This window comes from Coregonus lavaretus, assembly GCF_964263955.1.
Source record: "Coregonus lavaretus genome assembly, chromosome: 10".
NCBI lineage: Eukaryota > Metazoa > Chordata > Actinopteri > Salmoniformes > Salmonidae > Coregonus > Coregonus lavaretus.
In genome coordinates this window covers 1,192,710-1,210,881 of record NC_139997.1, presented here as the reverse complement: position 1 = coordinate 1,210,881, position 18,172 = coordinate 1,192,710, and the positions used below count along the sequence as shown (strand labels likewise).

The 18,172-nt window shown below is 43.3% G+C and overlaps 1 protein-coding gene across 1 annotated transcript in view; it reads right to left on the bottom strand.

Annotated features, from left to right (window-relative positions):
- Positions 1-18,172, bottom strand: part of LOC311135785 (paralemmin-1-like) — a gene marked incomplete at its 3' end in the record, with an annotated part of 72,803 nt that overhangs the window by 27,968 nt on the left and 26,663 nt on the right. The gene's annotated exons all lie outside the window — the stretch shown is intronic.

Genomic DNA, 18,172 nt, shown 5'->3' with positions numbered 1-18,172 from the left:
AGAGAGGAGGTTACTATTGCTGCCGCAGGACAGAGAGAGGAGGTTACTACTGCTGCTGCAGGACAGAGAGAGGAGGTTACTACTGCTCTTGCAGGACAGAGAGAGAGAGGAGGTTACTACTGCTGCTGCAGGACAGAGAGAGGAGGTTACTACTGCTGCTGCAGGACAGAGAGAGGAGGTTACTACTGCTGCTGCAGGACAGAGAGAGAGAGGAGGTTACTACTGCTGCTGCAGGACAGAGAGAGGAGGTTACTACTGCTGCTGCAGGACAGAGAGAGGGAGGAGGTTACTACTGCTGCTGCAGGACAGAGAGAGGAGGTTACTACTGCTGCTGCAGGACACAGAGAGAGAGGAGGTTACTACTGCTGCAGGACAGAGAGAGGAGGTTGCTACTGCTGCTGCAGGACAGAGAGAGGAGGTTACTACTGCTGCTGCAGGACAGAGAGAGAGAGGAGGTTACTACTGCTGCAGGACAGAGAGAGGAGGTTACTACTGCTGCTGCAGGACAGAGAGAGAGAGGAGGTTACTACTGCTGCTGCAGGACAGAGAGAGGAGGTTACTACTGCTGCTGCAGGACAGAGAGAGGGAGGAGGTTACTACTGCTGCTGCAGGACAGAGAGAGGAGGTTACTACTGCTGCTGCAGGACACAGAGAGAGAGGAGGTTACTACTGCTGCAGGACAGAGAGAGGAGGTTACTACTGCTGCTGCAGGACAGAGAGAGGAGGTTACTACTGCTGCTGCAGGACAGAGAGAGAGAGGAGGTTACTACTGCTGCAGGACAGAGAGAGGAGGTTACTACTGCTGCTGCAGGACAGAGAGAGGAGGTTACTACTGCTGCTGCAGGACAGATGTTTGCTAATTGAGCCCAGAGGACAAACACTTTAAAACAGGACCTCTTTAAAACAGCACCTCTTTATAACAGCACCTCTTTATAACAGCACCTCTTTATAACAGCACCTCTTTATAACAGCACCTCTTTATAACAGCACCTCTTTATAACAGCACCTCTTTATAACAGCACCTCTTTATAACAGGACCTCTAAACAACAGGACCTCTTTACTTCAGTCATGTCATCATTATCAGTCTGCTAACCACACCTCTCTGCCCGGTCCAAACACAGTATCAGTCTGCTAACCACACCTCTCTACCCTGGCCCGGTCCAAACACAGTATCAGTCTGCTAACCACACCTCTCCCTCCCTGGCCCGGTCCAAACACAGTATCAGTCTGCTAACCACACCTCTCTACCCTGGCCCGGTCCAAACACAGTATCAGTCTGCTAACCACACCTCTCTACCCTGGCCCGGTCCAAACACAGTATCAGTCTGCTAACCACACCTCTCTACCCTGGCCCGGTCCAAACACAGTATCAGTCTGCCCATAGAGGGCCCAGAGAGGTAGTCCACTATAGACTGAGGCTTAGAGTGAGACTGATCCAATACAGACAGGACAGGACAGGCCAGGACAGGCCAGGACAGGCCAGGACGGTCCAGGACAGGACAGGCCAGGACAGGACAGGACAGGCCAGGACAGGACAGGCCAGGACAGGTCAGAAGAGGTTGGAAGTTGGAAGTCAGCTGAGTACAGTTTTGATGTTCATTATAACACCAATAATGTTTGGCTTGTTCATCCGTCCTCTCTAAGCATCCCAAACAGCCCTAACTGGTATCAGCTCAGGGCTGAAGGCCATGTTGGCCTCTTATCAACACATTCACAAGTTGATGGCCCCAGATGACAGACTAAAATAGAAAGGGGACATGATATTCAGAAAGCACTCAGAGAATAGACAGACTATGATGCAACATATCCAGGTTGTGTTATCTGATAGAAATGTATCTCAGAACCGCAAACACAGACAGGTTTCATAATGTCATGTAGTGCTACAACCGACACAAACATCCAGGGGGTGTACTGGTACATCAAGCTGTCTCACTACAGAAACAGGAGATAGACTAGTGTCCTGTCCAGGGGGTGTACTGGTACATCAAGCTGCCTCACTACAGAAACAGGAGATAGACTAGTGTCCTGTCCAGGGGGTGTACTGGTACATCAAGCTGTCTCACTACAGAAACAGGAGATAGACTAGTGTCCTGTCCAGGGGGTGTACTGGTACATCAAGCTGTCTCACTACAGAAACAGGAGATATACTAGTGTCCTGTCCAGGGGGTGTACTGGTACATCAAGCTGCCTCACTACAGAAACAGGAGATAGACTAGTGTCCTGTCCAGGGGGTGTACTGGTACATCAAGCTGCCTCACTACAGAAACAGGAGATAGACTAGTGTCCTGTCCAGGGGGTGTACTGGTACATCAAGCTGCCTCACTACAGAAACAGGAGATAGACTAGTGTCCTGTCCAGGGGGTGTACTGGTACATCAAGCTGTCTCACTACAGAAACAGGAGATAGACTAGTGTCCTGTCCAGGGGGTGTACTGTACATCAAGCTGTCTCACTACAGAAACAGGAGATAGACTAGTGTCCTGTCCAGGGGGTGTACTGTACATCAAGCTGTCTCACTACAGAAACAGGAGATAGACTAGTGTCCTGTACAGGGGGTGTACTGGTACATCAAGCTGTCTCACTACAGAAACTGGAGATAGACTAGTGTCCTGTCCAGGGGGTGTACTGGTACATCAAGCTGTCTCACTACAGAAACAGGAGATAGACTAGTGTCCTGTCCAGGGGGTGTACTGTACATCAAGCTGTCTCACTACAGAAACAGGAGATAGACTAGTGTCCTGTACAGGGGGTGTACTGGTACATCAAGCTGTCTCACTACAGAAACTGGAGATAGACTAGTGTCCTGTCCAGGGGGTGTACTGTACATCAAGCTGTCTCACTACAGAAACAGGAGATAGACTAGTTGTCTGTTGTCACCTTCTCACCAAGCTGCTTGGCGATGGTCTTGTAGCCCATTCCAGCCTTGTGTAGGTCTACAATCTTGTCCCTGACATCATTGGAGAGCTCTTTGGTCTTGGCCATGGTGGAGAGTTTGGAATCTGATTGATTGATTGCTTCTGTGGACAGGTGTCTTTTATACAGGTAACAAGCTGAGATTAGGAGCACTCCCTTTAAGAGTGTGCTCCTAATCTCAGCTCGTTACCTGTATAAAAGACACCTGGGAGCCAGAAATCTTTCTGATTGAGAGGGGGTCAAATACTTATTTCCCTCATTAAAATGCAAATCAATTTATAACATTTTTGACATGCGTTTTTCTGGATTTTTTTGTTGTTATTCTGTCTCTCACTGTTCAACCTACCATTAAAATTATAGACTGATCATTTCTTTGTCAGTGGGCAAACTTACAAAATCAGCAGGGGATCAAATACTGTTTTCCCTCACTGTACTGCTAAAGAAGCAAGTAACGACTACCAGTGTGCCGCTTGGAGGGAAAACAGAACAAACTGAAAAACAAACACATACTGTTCCAACATCAGGTACCAAGCTATAGGAAAGAACAACCAAGCTAGTTGCTAAGAACAACCAAGCTAGAAGGTAAGAACAACCAAGCTAGTTGGTAAGAACAACCAAGCTAGTTGCTAAGAACAACCAAGCTATAGGCAAGAACAACCAAGCTAGTTGCTAAGAACAACCAAGCTAGAAGGTAAGAACAACCAAGCTAGTTGGTAAGAACAACCAAGCTAGTTGCTAAGAACAACCAAGCTAGTTGGTAAGAACAACCAAGCTAGTTGGTAAGAACAACCAAGCTAGTTGCTAAGAACAACCAAGCTAGTAGGTAAGAACAACCAAGCTAGATGGTAAGAACAACCAAGCTAGTAGGTAAGAACAACCAAGCTAGTTGCTAAGAACAACCAAGCTAGTTGCTAAGAACAACCAAGCTAGTTGGTAAGAACAACCAAGCTAGTAGGCAAGAACAACCAAGCTAGTAGGTAAGAACAACCAAGCTAGTTGCTAAGAACAACCAAGCTAGTTGCTAAGAACAACCAAGCTAGTTGCTAAGAACAACCAAGCTAGTAGGCAAGAACAACCAAGCTAGTAGGTAAGAACAACAAGTTCTAACCCATTACTGTGTGATACTAGTTACTCCTAGTCCTAACCCATTACTGTGTGATACTAGTTACTCCTAGTCCTAACCCATTACTGTGTGATACTAGTTAGTCCTAGTCCTAGCCCATTAATGTGTTAAACTAGTTATCCTTCGTCCTAGCACATTAATGTGTGATACTAGTTACTCCTAGTAGATTACGTGGTCCTCTGTAGCTCAGCTGGTAGAGCACGGCGCTTGTAACGCCAAGGTAGTGGGTTCGATCCCCGGGACCACCCATACACAAAAAAAATAATGTATGCACGCATGACTGTAAGTCGCTTTGGATAAAAGCGTCTGCTAAATGGCATATTTTTTTTATTTATTTTTTGTGATACTAGTTACTGCTAGTCCTAGTCCATTATTGCCCTACCTCCATAACTTACTACATTTGCACACACTGTATATATATTTTCTATTGTGTTATTGACTGTACGTTTTGTTTACCCCATATGTAACTCTGTGTTGTTTTTATCGCACTGCTTTGCTTTATCTTGGCCAGGTCACAGTTGTAAATGAGAACTTGTTCTCAACTGGCATATCTGGTTAAATAAAGGTTAAATAAAATAAAAATATATATAATATATATATAGGTATCTAAATCTAGAAATAAAAATACATCTCTATTTTGAGCATTCACATAGGCAACAGGCGTATTTGATGGAATGGCTTGCGCTTTACATTTGCAACATTGATCATGCAATGATCCGGAGCTAAATTGGTGGCCATAACCTTACCTACTTTGGGGAATAAGAATCACAGTTGATAAATTCATCCTAAAGTAATTTAGGCCTAATGGAACATGACAGCCAGCCAAAGCTAATCTACCTCTTTTTGAACTACTTTATTGATTTAATGAAATGACCATAGCCAGGGTTGGGTAGCTTAAAGTTACTTCATAAATGTAATCTGTTACGGTTGCTAGTTACCTGTCCAAAATGGTAATCAGTAATGTAACTTGTGGATTACACAAACTCAGTAAGGTACTCTGATTACTTCAGTTACTTTTTGATTACTTTCCCCTTAAGAGGCATTGGAAGAAGACAAAAAATTATATTACCAATTGAACAACATCCATTACAGGATAAATCAATGTTAGAGTTTACAGAGATGGCCATAGATGGATGTTGCATTTTACTTTATGGGTTGGGTTAACCCTAACCCTTAAAAAAAACAAAGAGATATATCGGTAACCCTAACCCTACAGATAATAATACAGCTAGGCTATATCTTTAGAGAGAGATGTGGTATTGTCACATACACCGGATAGGTGCTGTTTTACATGTTCAGCCATACTAGTATTCTGATTACAATATTTTTGCTGGTAACGTAATAATTTTTTGTAATCCGTTTCTCCCTAACACTGGCCTAGTAGTAGTTGAAAATTGGCCACATGGGCTGCCAACTCCTCTCTCTCTCTGCGCTGTCCCTTTTTTATTTTTTAGTCATTTAGCAGACACTCTTATCCAGAGCGACACATCAACAGATTTCTCACCTAGTCAGCTCGGGGATTAGAACCAGTGACCTTTCGGTTGCTAGGCACAACGCTCTTAACCACTAAGCTAATGGCTTGAATAATAGGGTAGTCTGAGGAGTTTTCTAGGCAGAAACCATGGCCTTCAGAAAGTATTCACATCCCCTTGACTATTCCCCAAAATAATTGTGTTACAAAGTGCTATTAAAATTGACTGAATTGTCATTTCTCTTCCCAACGATCTACACAAAATACTCTGTAATGTCAAAGTGGAAGAAAAATTCTAACATTTGTAAAAAACAAACGTTAAAAATAAAACATACAGTATTCAACCCCCTGATGTTAGAATCACCTTTGGCAGCGATTACAGCTGTGAGTCTTTCTGGGTAAGTCTCTAAGAGCTTTCCACACCTGGATTGTACAATAGTTGACATTATTATTTTCAAAATTCTGAAATCTCTGTCAAATTGGTTGTTGATCATTGCTACACAACTATTTTCAGGTCTTTTAAGTCAAAACTGTATCTCAGCCACTCAGGAAAATTCACTGTCTTCTTGGTAAGCAACTCCAGTGTAGATTTGGCATTGTGTTTTAGGTTACTGTCCTTTTGAGAGGTGAATTAATCTCCCAGTGTCTGGTGGAAAGCAGACTGAACCAGGGTTTCCTCTAGGATTTTGCCTGTGCTTAGCTCCATTCCGTTTCTTTTTTATCCTAAAAAACTCCCCAGTTCTTGATGATTACAAGCATACCCATAACATGATGCAGCCACCACTATGCTTGAAAATATGGAGAGTGGTACTTAGTGATGTGTTGTATTAGATTTGCCGAAACTTAACACTTTTGTATTCAGGACAAAAAGTGAATTGCTAGTATTACTTTAGTCTTGGAATATTTATATTCTGTACAGGCTTCCGTCTTTTCACTCGGTCAATTAGGTTAGTATTGTGGAGTAACTAAAATGTTGTTGATCCATCCTCTGTTTTCTCCTATCACAGCCATTCAACTCTGTAACTGTTTTAAAGTCACCATTGGCCTCATGGTGAAATCCCTGAGCGGTTTCCTTCCTCTCCGGCAACTGAGTTAGGAAGGACACCTGTGTCTTTGTAGTGACTGGGTGTATTGATACACCATCCAAAGAGTAATTAATAACTTAACTATGCTCAAAGGGATATATAAAATGCCATGACGAAGGGGTTGAATAGTTATTGACTCAAGACATTTCAGAATTTTATTTTTTAATGAATTTGCAAAAACCTAAAAAAACATAATTCTGCTTTGTCATTATGGGGTATTGTGTGTAGGCCAGTGACAATAAATCTCAATTTAATCAATTTTAAATTCAGGCAGTAACACAACAAAATGTGGAAAACGTCAAGGGGTGTGAAAACTTTCTGAAGGCGCTGTAATATACAGCTTGTCATCTATTTATCACTCTATCAACATGGACATCTGTAAATGATCTAAAATGTTTTGACATGTAATTTGACTACTGGGCTATTGTGTCAGTAAGTTATGTTGCAAAATAATTTCATAGGATAGCTACATCATGTAAAATGCTGAACATGTGCGCAATGTTTGCAGTGCCACGCATTGATTCCTATGCCGTCAGTTTAGAAAGTGTTTCCCCAGTGATGTCACAGAGAAATTGACAGACATCCAACAGTTTTTTCAGAATGTCTCTGCCAGTGCACATACAAAGTAGTTGTATGTTTGTAGTGAGGTGAAATGAGATGACTGTTGGTTGTGAATATGCTACTGGGTGGTTGTTGAGTTGTTTTGGAACAAGTTGTGTTAAAATGTTTCATATACACCCTTTAACAGTGTTACTTCCTTATTTGTCCCTGTCTCTTACTGGGCTCCATGACCTCTGACCTCTGCCTCGCAGGCACACATGACCTCGTGACCGCCCGCTTGACAACGTCTCAGTCAATTACGCTAAAGAACGGGTAGCGCTTCAATAGCGGGAGTGGACACATTTCAATCTGGGGAGTGAGTTTCAAAAGTGAACTCCATTACACGAACTCCACTGCCCCACCCCTCAAACGAATCTGTCTGGTTAGGATGGTAGAGAAAGCCAAGAGTGACAGCTGCTGCTAAAATTATCCCCTGTCCCGTAACGCCTGCCGTATAGTCCCTTCTGCCCTGCAGCTCCTGCCCCTGGCCCAAGACAAACAGAGGCTCTGTTGTGGAAGGATGGAGGTAGGAGGGGGTTCTGACAAGGAGGCCAAGGATCTGAAGTAATCTGTGTCAACATGTCAGAGTGCTCTCTGCAAACACCCAGGAGAGGAGAGGAGAGAGAGAGCCTGCCTGCAGCAACCCTGGCCCCAATGCACACACACAAACACACCCTCCTCCCCCACTAAAACAGCGAGCAGGCCAGTTACTGAAATTAGAGCTATGGAGGGAGAGGAGCTCTTCACTGATTGGATCATGTGAAAAGCCGCAGAGTGGCCTGTAACGATAACAGAGATCTCTTCCCACAGCCGCTTCTGACTGAACCTGCTTTCAAATACTACGTGAAATCATTTCCAATACTTTATCTGTGCTGGATTGAGCTTGCCTGATGCAATAAAACCAATAGATATGTCACAAAAGTGCAAACCCCACTTATCTGGCACCCCAGTATAGTATTTGAACCCAGGTCTGGCACCCCAGTATAGTATTTGAACCCAGGTCTGGCACCCAGCAGCCAGCCTATGCCAGAGCTGTGCTTCTCTCTGACTGAGGTTTAGACTCCTAACCAAGGATGCAACCCAAATGGCACCCTATTCACTTTATAGTGCACTACTTTTGACCAGGCCCATAGGGTAGTGCCCTAAATAGGGGATAGGGTGCCATTTGGGACACACAACAACCAGGGGTAATAAAGACTCTAGGAAAATAACGTTTTCAGGATACAAACACTATGCTGCCGCTACAGAGCTCTAGTGATTACACTATGCTGCCGCTACAGAGCTCTAGTGATTACACTATGCTGCCTATACAGAGCTCTAGTGATTACACTATGCTGTCTATGCAGAGCTCTAGTGATTACACTATGCTGCCTATGCAGAGCTCTAGTGATTACACTATGCTGCCTATACAGAGCTCTAGTTATTACACTATGCTGCCGCTACAGAGCTCTAGTGATTACACTATGCTGCCGCTACAGAGCTCTAGTGATTACACTATGCTGCCTATACAGAGCTCTAGTGATTACACTATGCTGTCTATGCAGAGCTCTAGTGATTACACTATGCTGCCTATGCAGAGCTCTAGTGATTACACTATGCTGCCTATACAGAGCTCTAGTTATTACACTATGCTGCCTATACAGAGCTCTAGTGATTACACTATGCTGCCGCTACAGAGCTCTAGTGATTACACTATGCTGCCTATACAGAGCTCTAGTGATTACACTATGCTGCCGCTACAGAGCTCTAGTGATTACACTATGCTGCCTATACAGAGCTCTAGTGATTACATTATGCAGCCTATACAGAGCTCTAGTGATTACACTATGCTGCCTATACAAAAATCTAGTTAGAAACCTCAATATCAGCTGGTTCCTAATTCTAAGACCTATTCTTCCAGCTGGTCCCATTGTCTGTCTGCTGTAAGAAGTTCTATAGTCACGTGCACTAGCACAGTGAAATGACTTTCTTTCTTGCTCTTTCCCAACAAGGCAGTAATTCATATAAAATACTATAAAACATTATTAAAAAGTCAAATAGGAAACAAACAGAAATAGAAATAAGAAGAACACGAGAAAGTAGGTTTTCTCGGGGCGGCCGGAGACCGGGCCGGGCCGGACAGTTTTTGATTGAACATAATAAAAGCTATGCCTAAAACTTTGAGCTGTCTGTGGACAAAGTGTCACGGATCCAGCCGAGGCTGCCCCTCCTCCTTGCTCGGGCAGGTTTCGGCGTTCGTCGTCACCAGCTTACTAGCCACTACCGCTCCATTTATCATCACTCCATTTGTCTTGTCTTGTCTTGTCAATCACACACACCTGGTAGTCATTCCCTCATTAGTCTGTGTATAAGTGTTCCCTCTGCCCCCTTGTCCTTTGTGAGTGATTGTTCATTGTGAGAGTGAGTAGCTCGGTTAGCTACTCTTTCCGTGTATGTAACCAAGGTGGATTTTCCCATGTGCTAGTTTCCTTCTGTCGCTATATGCGCTGCATTATTGGACACAGAATAAACTCTGGATTTCTGTGTTTTACCTCCTGCGCCTGACTCCGTCATTCACACCTCGTCACACAAAGCTGACAACAAAATAGGGAAATTATGACTACTAATAGTTGGACAAAAGTCTCCCTTCCTCTTTTTGGTTATGAAGAGAGACAACACAATTTATGAATCAAGACTCCCACTTTAGAGACGTACAGTTGAAGTCGGAAGTTTACATACACTTAGGTTGGAGTCATTAAAACTCGTTTTTCAACCACTCCACAAATTTCTTGTTAACAAACTATAGTTTTGGCAAGTCGGTTAGGACACCTACTTTGTGCATGACACAAGTAATTTTTCCAACAATTGTTTGCAGACAGATTATTTCACTTATTATTCACTGTATCACAATTCCAGTGGGTCAGAAGTTTACATACACTAAATTGACTGTGCCTTTAAACAGCTTGAAAAATTCCAGAAAATGATGGCTTTAGAAGCTTCTGATAGGCTAATTGACATCATTTGAGGTGTACCTGTGGATTTATTTCAAGGCCTACCTTCAAACTCAGTGCCTCTTTGCTTGACATCATGGGAAAATCAAAAGAAATCAGCCAAGACCTCAGAAAAACATTGTAGACCTCCACAAGTCTGGTTCATCCTTGGGAGCAATTTCCAAACACCTGAAGGTACCACGTTCATCTGTACAAACAATAGTACGCAAGTATGAACACCATGGAACCACGCAGCCGTCATACCGCTCAGGAAGGAGACGCGTTCTGTCTCCTAGAGATGAACGTACTTTAGTGCGAAAAGTGCAAATCAATCCCAGAACAACATCAAAGGACCTTGTGAAGATGCTGGAGGAAACAGGTACAAAAGTATCTATATCCACAGTAAAACAAGTCCTATATTGACATAACCTGAAAGGCCGCTCAGCAAGGAAGAAGCCACTGCTCCAAAACCGCCATAAAAAATCCAGACTACGGTTTACAACTGAACATGGTCTGATGAAACAAAAATAGAACTGTTTGGCCAGAATGACCATCGTTATATTTGGAGGAAAAGGGGGTTGCTTGCAAGCCGAAGAACACCATCCCAACCGTGAAGCACGGGAGTGGCAGCATCATGCTGTGGGGATGCTTTGCTGCAGGAGGGACTGGTGCACTTCACAAAATAGAAGGCATCATGAGGAAGGAAAATTATGTGGATATATTGAAGTAACATCTCAAGACATCAGTCAGAAGGTTACAGCTCGGTCGCTAATGGGTCTTCCAAATGGACAATGAACCCAAGCATACTTCCAAAGTTGTGGCAAAATGGCTTAAGGACAACAAAGTCAAGGTATTGGAGTGGCCAACACAAAGCCCTGACCTCAATCCTATAGAAGATTTGTGGGCAGAACTGAAAAAGTGTTTGCGAGCAAGGAGGCCTACAAACCTGACTCAGTTACACCAGCTCTGTCAGGATGAATGGGCCAAAATTCACCCTACTTATTGTGGGAAGCTTGTGGAAGGCTACCCGAAACGTTTGACCCAAGTTAAACAATTTAAAGGCAATGCCCACTTCTGACCCACTGGGAATGTGATGAATGAAATAAAAGCTGAAATAAATAATTCTCTCTACTAGAAGCTATATACAGGGTCAGTTCCAGGGTCAGTAGCTATATACAGGGTCAGTTCCAGGGTCAGTAGCTATATACAGGGTCAGTTCCAGGGTCAGTAGCTATATACAGGGTCAGTAGCTATATACAGGGACAGTAGCTATATACAGGGTCAGTAGCTATATACAGGGACAGTTCCAGGGTCAGTAGCTATATACAGGGACAGTTCCAGGGTCAGTAGCTATATACAGGGTCAGTAGCTATATACAGGGACAGTTCCAGGGTCAGTAGCTATATACAGGGACAGTTCCAGGGTCAGTAGCTATATACAGGGACAGTTCCAGGGTCAGTAGCTATATACAGGGTCAGTAGCTATATACAGGGACAGTAGCTATATACAGGGTCAGTAGCTATATACAGGGACAGTTCCAGGGTCAGTAGCTATATACAGGGACAGTTCCAGGGTCAGTAGCTATATACAGGGTCAGTAGCTATATACAGGGACAGTTCCAGGGTCAGTAGCTATATACAGGGTCAGTAGCTATATACAGGGACAGTTCCAGGGTCAGTAGCTATATACAGTTCCAGGGTCAGTAGCTATATACAGGGTCAGTTCCAGGGTCAGTAGCTATATACAGGGTCAGTTCCAGGGTCAGTAGCTATATACAGGGACAGTTCCAGGGACAGTAGCTATATACAGGGTCAGTTCCAGGGTCAGTAGCTATATACGGTTCCAGGGTCAGTAGCTATATACAGGGACAGTTCCAGGGTCAGTAGCTATATACAGGGACAGTTCCAGGGTCAGTAGCTATATACAGGGTCAGTTCCAGGGTCAGTAGCTATATACAGGGTCAGTTCCAGGGTCAGTAGCTATATACAGGGTCAGTTCCAGGGTCAGTAGCTATATACAGGGACAGTTCCAGGGTCAGTAGCTATATACAGTTCCAGGGTCAGTAGCTATATACAGGGACAGTTCCAGGGTCAGTAGCTATATACAGGGACAGTTCCAGGGTCAGTAGCTATATACAGGGACAGTTCCAGGGTCAGTAGCTATATACAGGATCAGTTCCAGGGTCAGTAGCTATATACAGGGACAGATCCAGGGTCAGTTCCAGTACCATATTAACAATGTGCAGGGATACTGGAGTGATAGAGGTAGATATGTATAGGGGTAAGGTGACTAGGCAACAGGATGTGTGATAAACAGAGTAGCAGCAGTGTATATGACGAACCTATATACCTCAATATCAGCTGGTTTGTTGGTTCATATTGCTAAAATAGGAAAGGAAAGGAGAGTCTAACTGCTAAACCATAACAAACCTGAAAATTATGAATGGAAACTATCATGTATGACAACCAGCCAGCCAGTTTTCCCTTTGGGTGTGGATCAAATCTAGCCTGAGTGCCATTGTGTTTGTGCTATCAATCCAACTGCTTTTAACCCATTGTCATGTTTGGCTTAACAATGACAGGAATGGAGTTGGAAAGATCACAAACAGATCTGGTACCAGGCTAGATTCAATCTGAGCTTTGATTTAAGTCCTCAGAGTCTGCCAATTTAGGATGATGCCATTGGTTGTCTGGAAATGTCAGTTGGTGTGCCTGAGAGCAAAATCTGAATTCACCTAAGTAGATTTCTGTTTAGCAAAAGCCAGTATCATACAGGGTTCTGTTCTACTCCTCTTTCTGTTGGAGTCCCAAATGGCACCCTATTCCCTAGTGCACTACTTTTCACCAGAGCTTTATTGGCCCTGGTCAAAAGTAGTTGAATTTGGGACACAGCCTCTGTCTCTCTCTCTATTCCAGGGGAGCTAACCCTTAGAGCCAGACCACATGAGAATAGAATAGAATAGAATAGGCTTGCTGCCCTGATTCTTTGATTCTCTGTTCATTTATAGAGACGGATCACCCTCCCCCCTCTCTCTCTCCCCTCTCTCCCCCCTCTCTCTCTCACCTCTCTCCCCCTTCTCCCCCCTCCCTCTCTCACCTCTCTCCCCTCTCTCTCTCTCCCTCACTCCCCCCCCACTCTCTCTCTCTCTCTCTCTCTCTCTCTCTCTCTCGCTCTCTCTCCCCCTCTCTCTCTCCCCCCTCTCTCCCCATCTATCTCTCTTTCTCCCCCTCTCTCTCCCCCCTCTCTTTACACCCTCTCTCTCTCCCCCCCTCTCTCCACCTCTATCTTTCTCTCTCCCCCTCTCTCTCCCCCTTTCTCCCCCCCCCTCTCTCTCTTCCCCCCCTTTTCTCTCTCTCTCTCTATTTATTTTCTCTCCCTCTCATGCAGACAGGCAGACAGGCAGACAGACAGGCAGGCAGGCAGGCAGACAGACAGGCAGGCAGGCAGACAGGCAAGCAGACAGACAGGAAGACAGACAGGCAGGCAGACAGACAGACAGACAGACAGACAGACAGACAGACAGACAGACAGACAGACAGACAGACAGACAGACAGACAGACAGACAGACAGACAGACAGACAGACAGACAGACAGACAGACAGGCAGACTGACAGGCAGACAGACAGGAAGACAGACAGGCAGATCCACTGACACTTCTGTAATTAATGCTTTCTTCCCCTGCTCTGCTTGACTGGGGTTGCTTCCCAAATGGCACCCTATTCCCTATACAGGGACCATAGAGCTCTGGTCTAAAGTAGTGCACTATATAGGGAATAGGGTTCCATTTGGATGCGTAGTGTAGCTGGAACTCCATTAGAGAGCTGTTCTGACTCTGTACATAACCTTTACAGAAACCCTCCTCATCTCAGTCATTAGACACTCACACCAAACCTGGCTTCAAATACTGTTTGAAATCATTTCAAATACTGGATCAATATAATAGTTCAACACAGGCAAATCCCACCCATCTGGCACTTCAGACAGACAGACAGACAGATATATAGATAGATAGATAGATAGATAGATAGACAGACAGGCAGACAGACAGACAGACAAATCCCACCCATCTGGCTCTTCAGACAGACAGACAGACAGACAGACAGACAGACAGACAGACAGACAGACAGACAGACAGACAGGCAAATCCCACCCATCTGGCTCTTCAGACAGACTAAAGCAAAATCTCAAAGTATTTGAAAGTTTTCAAATAGTACTTGAAGCCAGACCAGACTCACACAACATACCTTAAAAGAAAATCCCAAAACTCTAATTTGGTATTTGTCAGCAATCAAGTTTTCAAGATATGTAACTTTCAAAATACAGAAATCATCCCCATATGATGCATTTTGCATCATATGATACAAAACGCAGCATCAAATTACGCAAAAAAAAAGCATCATACAGGGATCATTTCTGTATTTTGAAAGTGACATATCTTGAAAACCTGATTTCTGACAAGCAAAACATTTTGGGGCTATGTCAACACTGAACTAATGAAACAAAAAGATAGTTTTTGGATGGAGTTTTCCTTTAACACACGGTGGCTCACAGCCTGCTAACATCATTGTAGAGGAAAATGTTGAATGGAAATAAGGTTTACTTCATAACAAACAACCCCCTTAGCCTTCAACCCCATGTCAACATCTGTTGGGCTGTACAGTATTCAGTGGAGTCAAGTATATACGGTGTCTTCAGAAAGTATTCGCACTCCTTGACTTCTTCCACATTTTGTTGTGTTACAGCCTGAATTCGAAATTGATTAAAATATATATTTTGTTTTCCATCTACACACAATACCTCATAATGACAAATTGAAAACCTGTTTTTACACATTTCTAGAAATGAAATACAGAAATATCTCAAAACTATATATATTTTGATGACTTCACTATTATTCTACAATGTAGAAAATAGTAAAAATCAAGAAAAACCCTGCAACGAGTAGGTGTTTCCAAGCTTTTGACTGGGACTGTATATTCACACCCCTGAGTCAATACATATTACAATCACCTTTGGCAGCGATTACAGCTGTGAGTCTTTCTGGGTAAGTCTCTAAGAGCTTTACACACCTGGATTGTGCAACATTTGACCATCCTTTTAAATATTCAAGCTCTGTCAAATTGGTTGTTGATCATTGCTAGACAGCCATTTTCAGGTCTTGCCATAGATTTCCAAGTAGATTTAAGTCAAAACTGTAACTCGGTGTGTAGATGCCTTGTGTTTTAGGTTATCGTCCTGCTGAAAGGTGAATTAATCTCCCAGTGCCTGGTGGAAAGCAGACTGAACCAGGTTTTCCTCTAGGATTTTGCCTGTGCTTAGCTCTATTCCGTTTCTTTTTTATCCTGAAAAACTCCCCAGTCCGTAACGATAAGAAGCATACCCATAACATGATGCAGCCACCACTATGCTTGAAAATATGGAGAGTCTTACTCAGTAATGTGTTGTACAGTATTAGATTTGTACCAAACATAAAACTTTGTATTGAGGACAAAGAGTTAATTGCTTTGCCACATACTATGCAGTATTACTTTTGTACCTTATTGCAAACAGAATGCATGTTTTGGAAAATGTTGATGTAGACCTCAGAATGACAACTAGGGCTGGGAATGGACAGGAACCTCACCATACTGAGCGACCTCACCATACCAGTAGAGGCTCCTCAGAGGAGGAAGAGGAGGACCATCCTCCTCAGTGAATTTCATAAAAATATATATTTTTAAACATTTAAAAAGTTATCATTTTTTGATCAAACTATACTAAATATATTCACGTCACCAAATAATTGATTAAAACACCACTATTTTGCAAAGAAAGTCTACAGTAGCCTCAACAGCACTCTGTAGGGTAGCACCATGGTGTGGCCGGAGGACAGCTAGCTTCTGTCCTCCTCTGGGTACACTGACTTCAATACAAAACCTAGGAGGCTCATGGTTCTCACCCCCTTCCATAGACTTACACAATAATTATGACATCTTCCGGAGGACACCCTCCAACATATCAGAGCTCTTGCAGCATGAACTGACATGTTGTCCACCCAATCAAAGGATCAGAGAATGAATCTAGTACTGAAAGCATAAGCTACAGCTAGCCAGCACCGCAATGCATAAAATGTGGAGTAGTTGACTTAAAGAGAGAGAAAAACAATAGCTGAACAGTTTTGAACAAATTAATTTATTCACAAATGAAGGAGAACCAACCAAACTTACTCAGCTAGCAAATGCAGCAAGCTAGTTTAGCATACTCAAACACCCTGTACAAACAGAGGGATGTTATGTTAGCTAGCTGGCTATGACTATCCAACACTACACTGGAACTCTTCCAAGTCAAGGTAAGCTTTTGGTTTTACTAATTTATTGCCACCGGGGCCCGCCGGTGTCTCTGCTAAACTGCTAACTGACTATACACTGTAAAGTTACTGCATGATTGTAGCGGGTTTACTAAGGCGTTAGTTCTATTAGCTATGTTGACTATGACGTTACTTTAGCTAATATGGTGACAATGATGTAGGCTGTGTGTAGCAGTTATGATGTTTGTATTTGTATTTATTATGGATCCCCATTAGTTCCTGCCAAGGCAGCAGCTACTCTTCCTGGGGTCCGGCAAAATTAAGGCAGTTATACAATTTTAAATACATTCATAACAAATTCACAACACACAAAAAATGTTTTTGCCTGGTCACATACAGCTGATGTGTTGTTCATTGAAGTCCACAAACGAAGGGAAAAGGTGAGCGGAGGAGAGCGCGTAGATGCGAGAAGGAATACAACGTGGCTGCTATGAATGTGAACTGTGTTTACGTGTGACCAGGGGTGTATTTAATCTGCCGATTCTGTTGAAAAACGTTTCTTCAACGGAAGCAAACAGAACTAAACGGGGATAAACATATCTGAATTTGTCCAATAGAAACTCTCGTTTGCAACTGTTTGGACTAGTGATTACACCCTAGATCAGCTAGATGCAGGCAAAGAGTGTGCAAGGCGGTATTGAATGTGTCACTGTCTGTCGTCTGAAGTTGTTCTCTCGACCTGTTGTTCACCTACATTGTAATCTTTTCATTCGTAGGCTAGGTTGTAGCAACCTCATGAGCATCGTGTAGGAGCCTAAACCTATCGCTGTTACATTGAACTGGGTGAATTAAATATGAATGACAGTCATCCAATATGCTGTTATAGAAGCAACGACAGGCTCATGGGAAAAAGATTGTCCTCCCTCATCTTAAACAGCACTGGCCGCCACTGCACCACACCATGTTATCGCCATACTTTTGGTGCCGATATATAATATCTTACGATTCTCAAGATTCGAGATATGTATTGCCTGATGTAAGTCGCTCTGGATAAGAGCGTCTGCTAAATGACTAAAATGTAAATGTATTGCGAATCGATACTGTGATTTTATTGAAATTCAATGTTCCAAACACATATTGCTCCCCATATGTCTGCTGCAGAGGGGCAGAGAGAGCCATGGAGAAAACACGTTTTTGATCAGTCATGGAAATAAAAAGGGCTGAAATCAAATTGGCTCCCTATTTAAAATAAACAAACTATGAAGTTTTAGTGCAGGTACTGCCAAATAGCACAACAAATTATATTGTGACATTGTCAAAACGATACGATATATCTGGTAAAATAATATCCCGGAGTCACTGACCACCTTCCGGAGACACTTGAAACCCTACCTCTTTAAGGAATACCTGGAATAGTCTAACAGTAATCCTTCTACACCCCCCCCCCCCCATAAAAAAAAAGGAGTGGTTGTCCCACTGGCTATCCTAAGTTGAATGCACCAATAAGTCGCTCTGGATAAGAGCGTCTGCTAAATGACTTAAATGTTAAATGTAAAAAATGTAACTATATTGATTTCCCCCCATCACTAGTAACAACGTGGCCATGTCCCGATATGTAACTGTATTGAGTAACACTGTGGCCAAAATAGTTTTTCCATCTGTTGCTTGTTGCTTCTTACTTGTGTGTAGCATATGGGTGTTTCTGTGTGTGGGTGTGTGAGTTT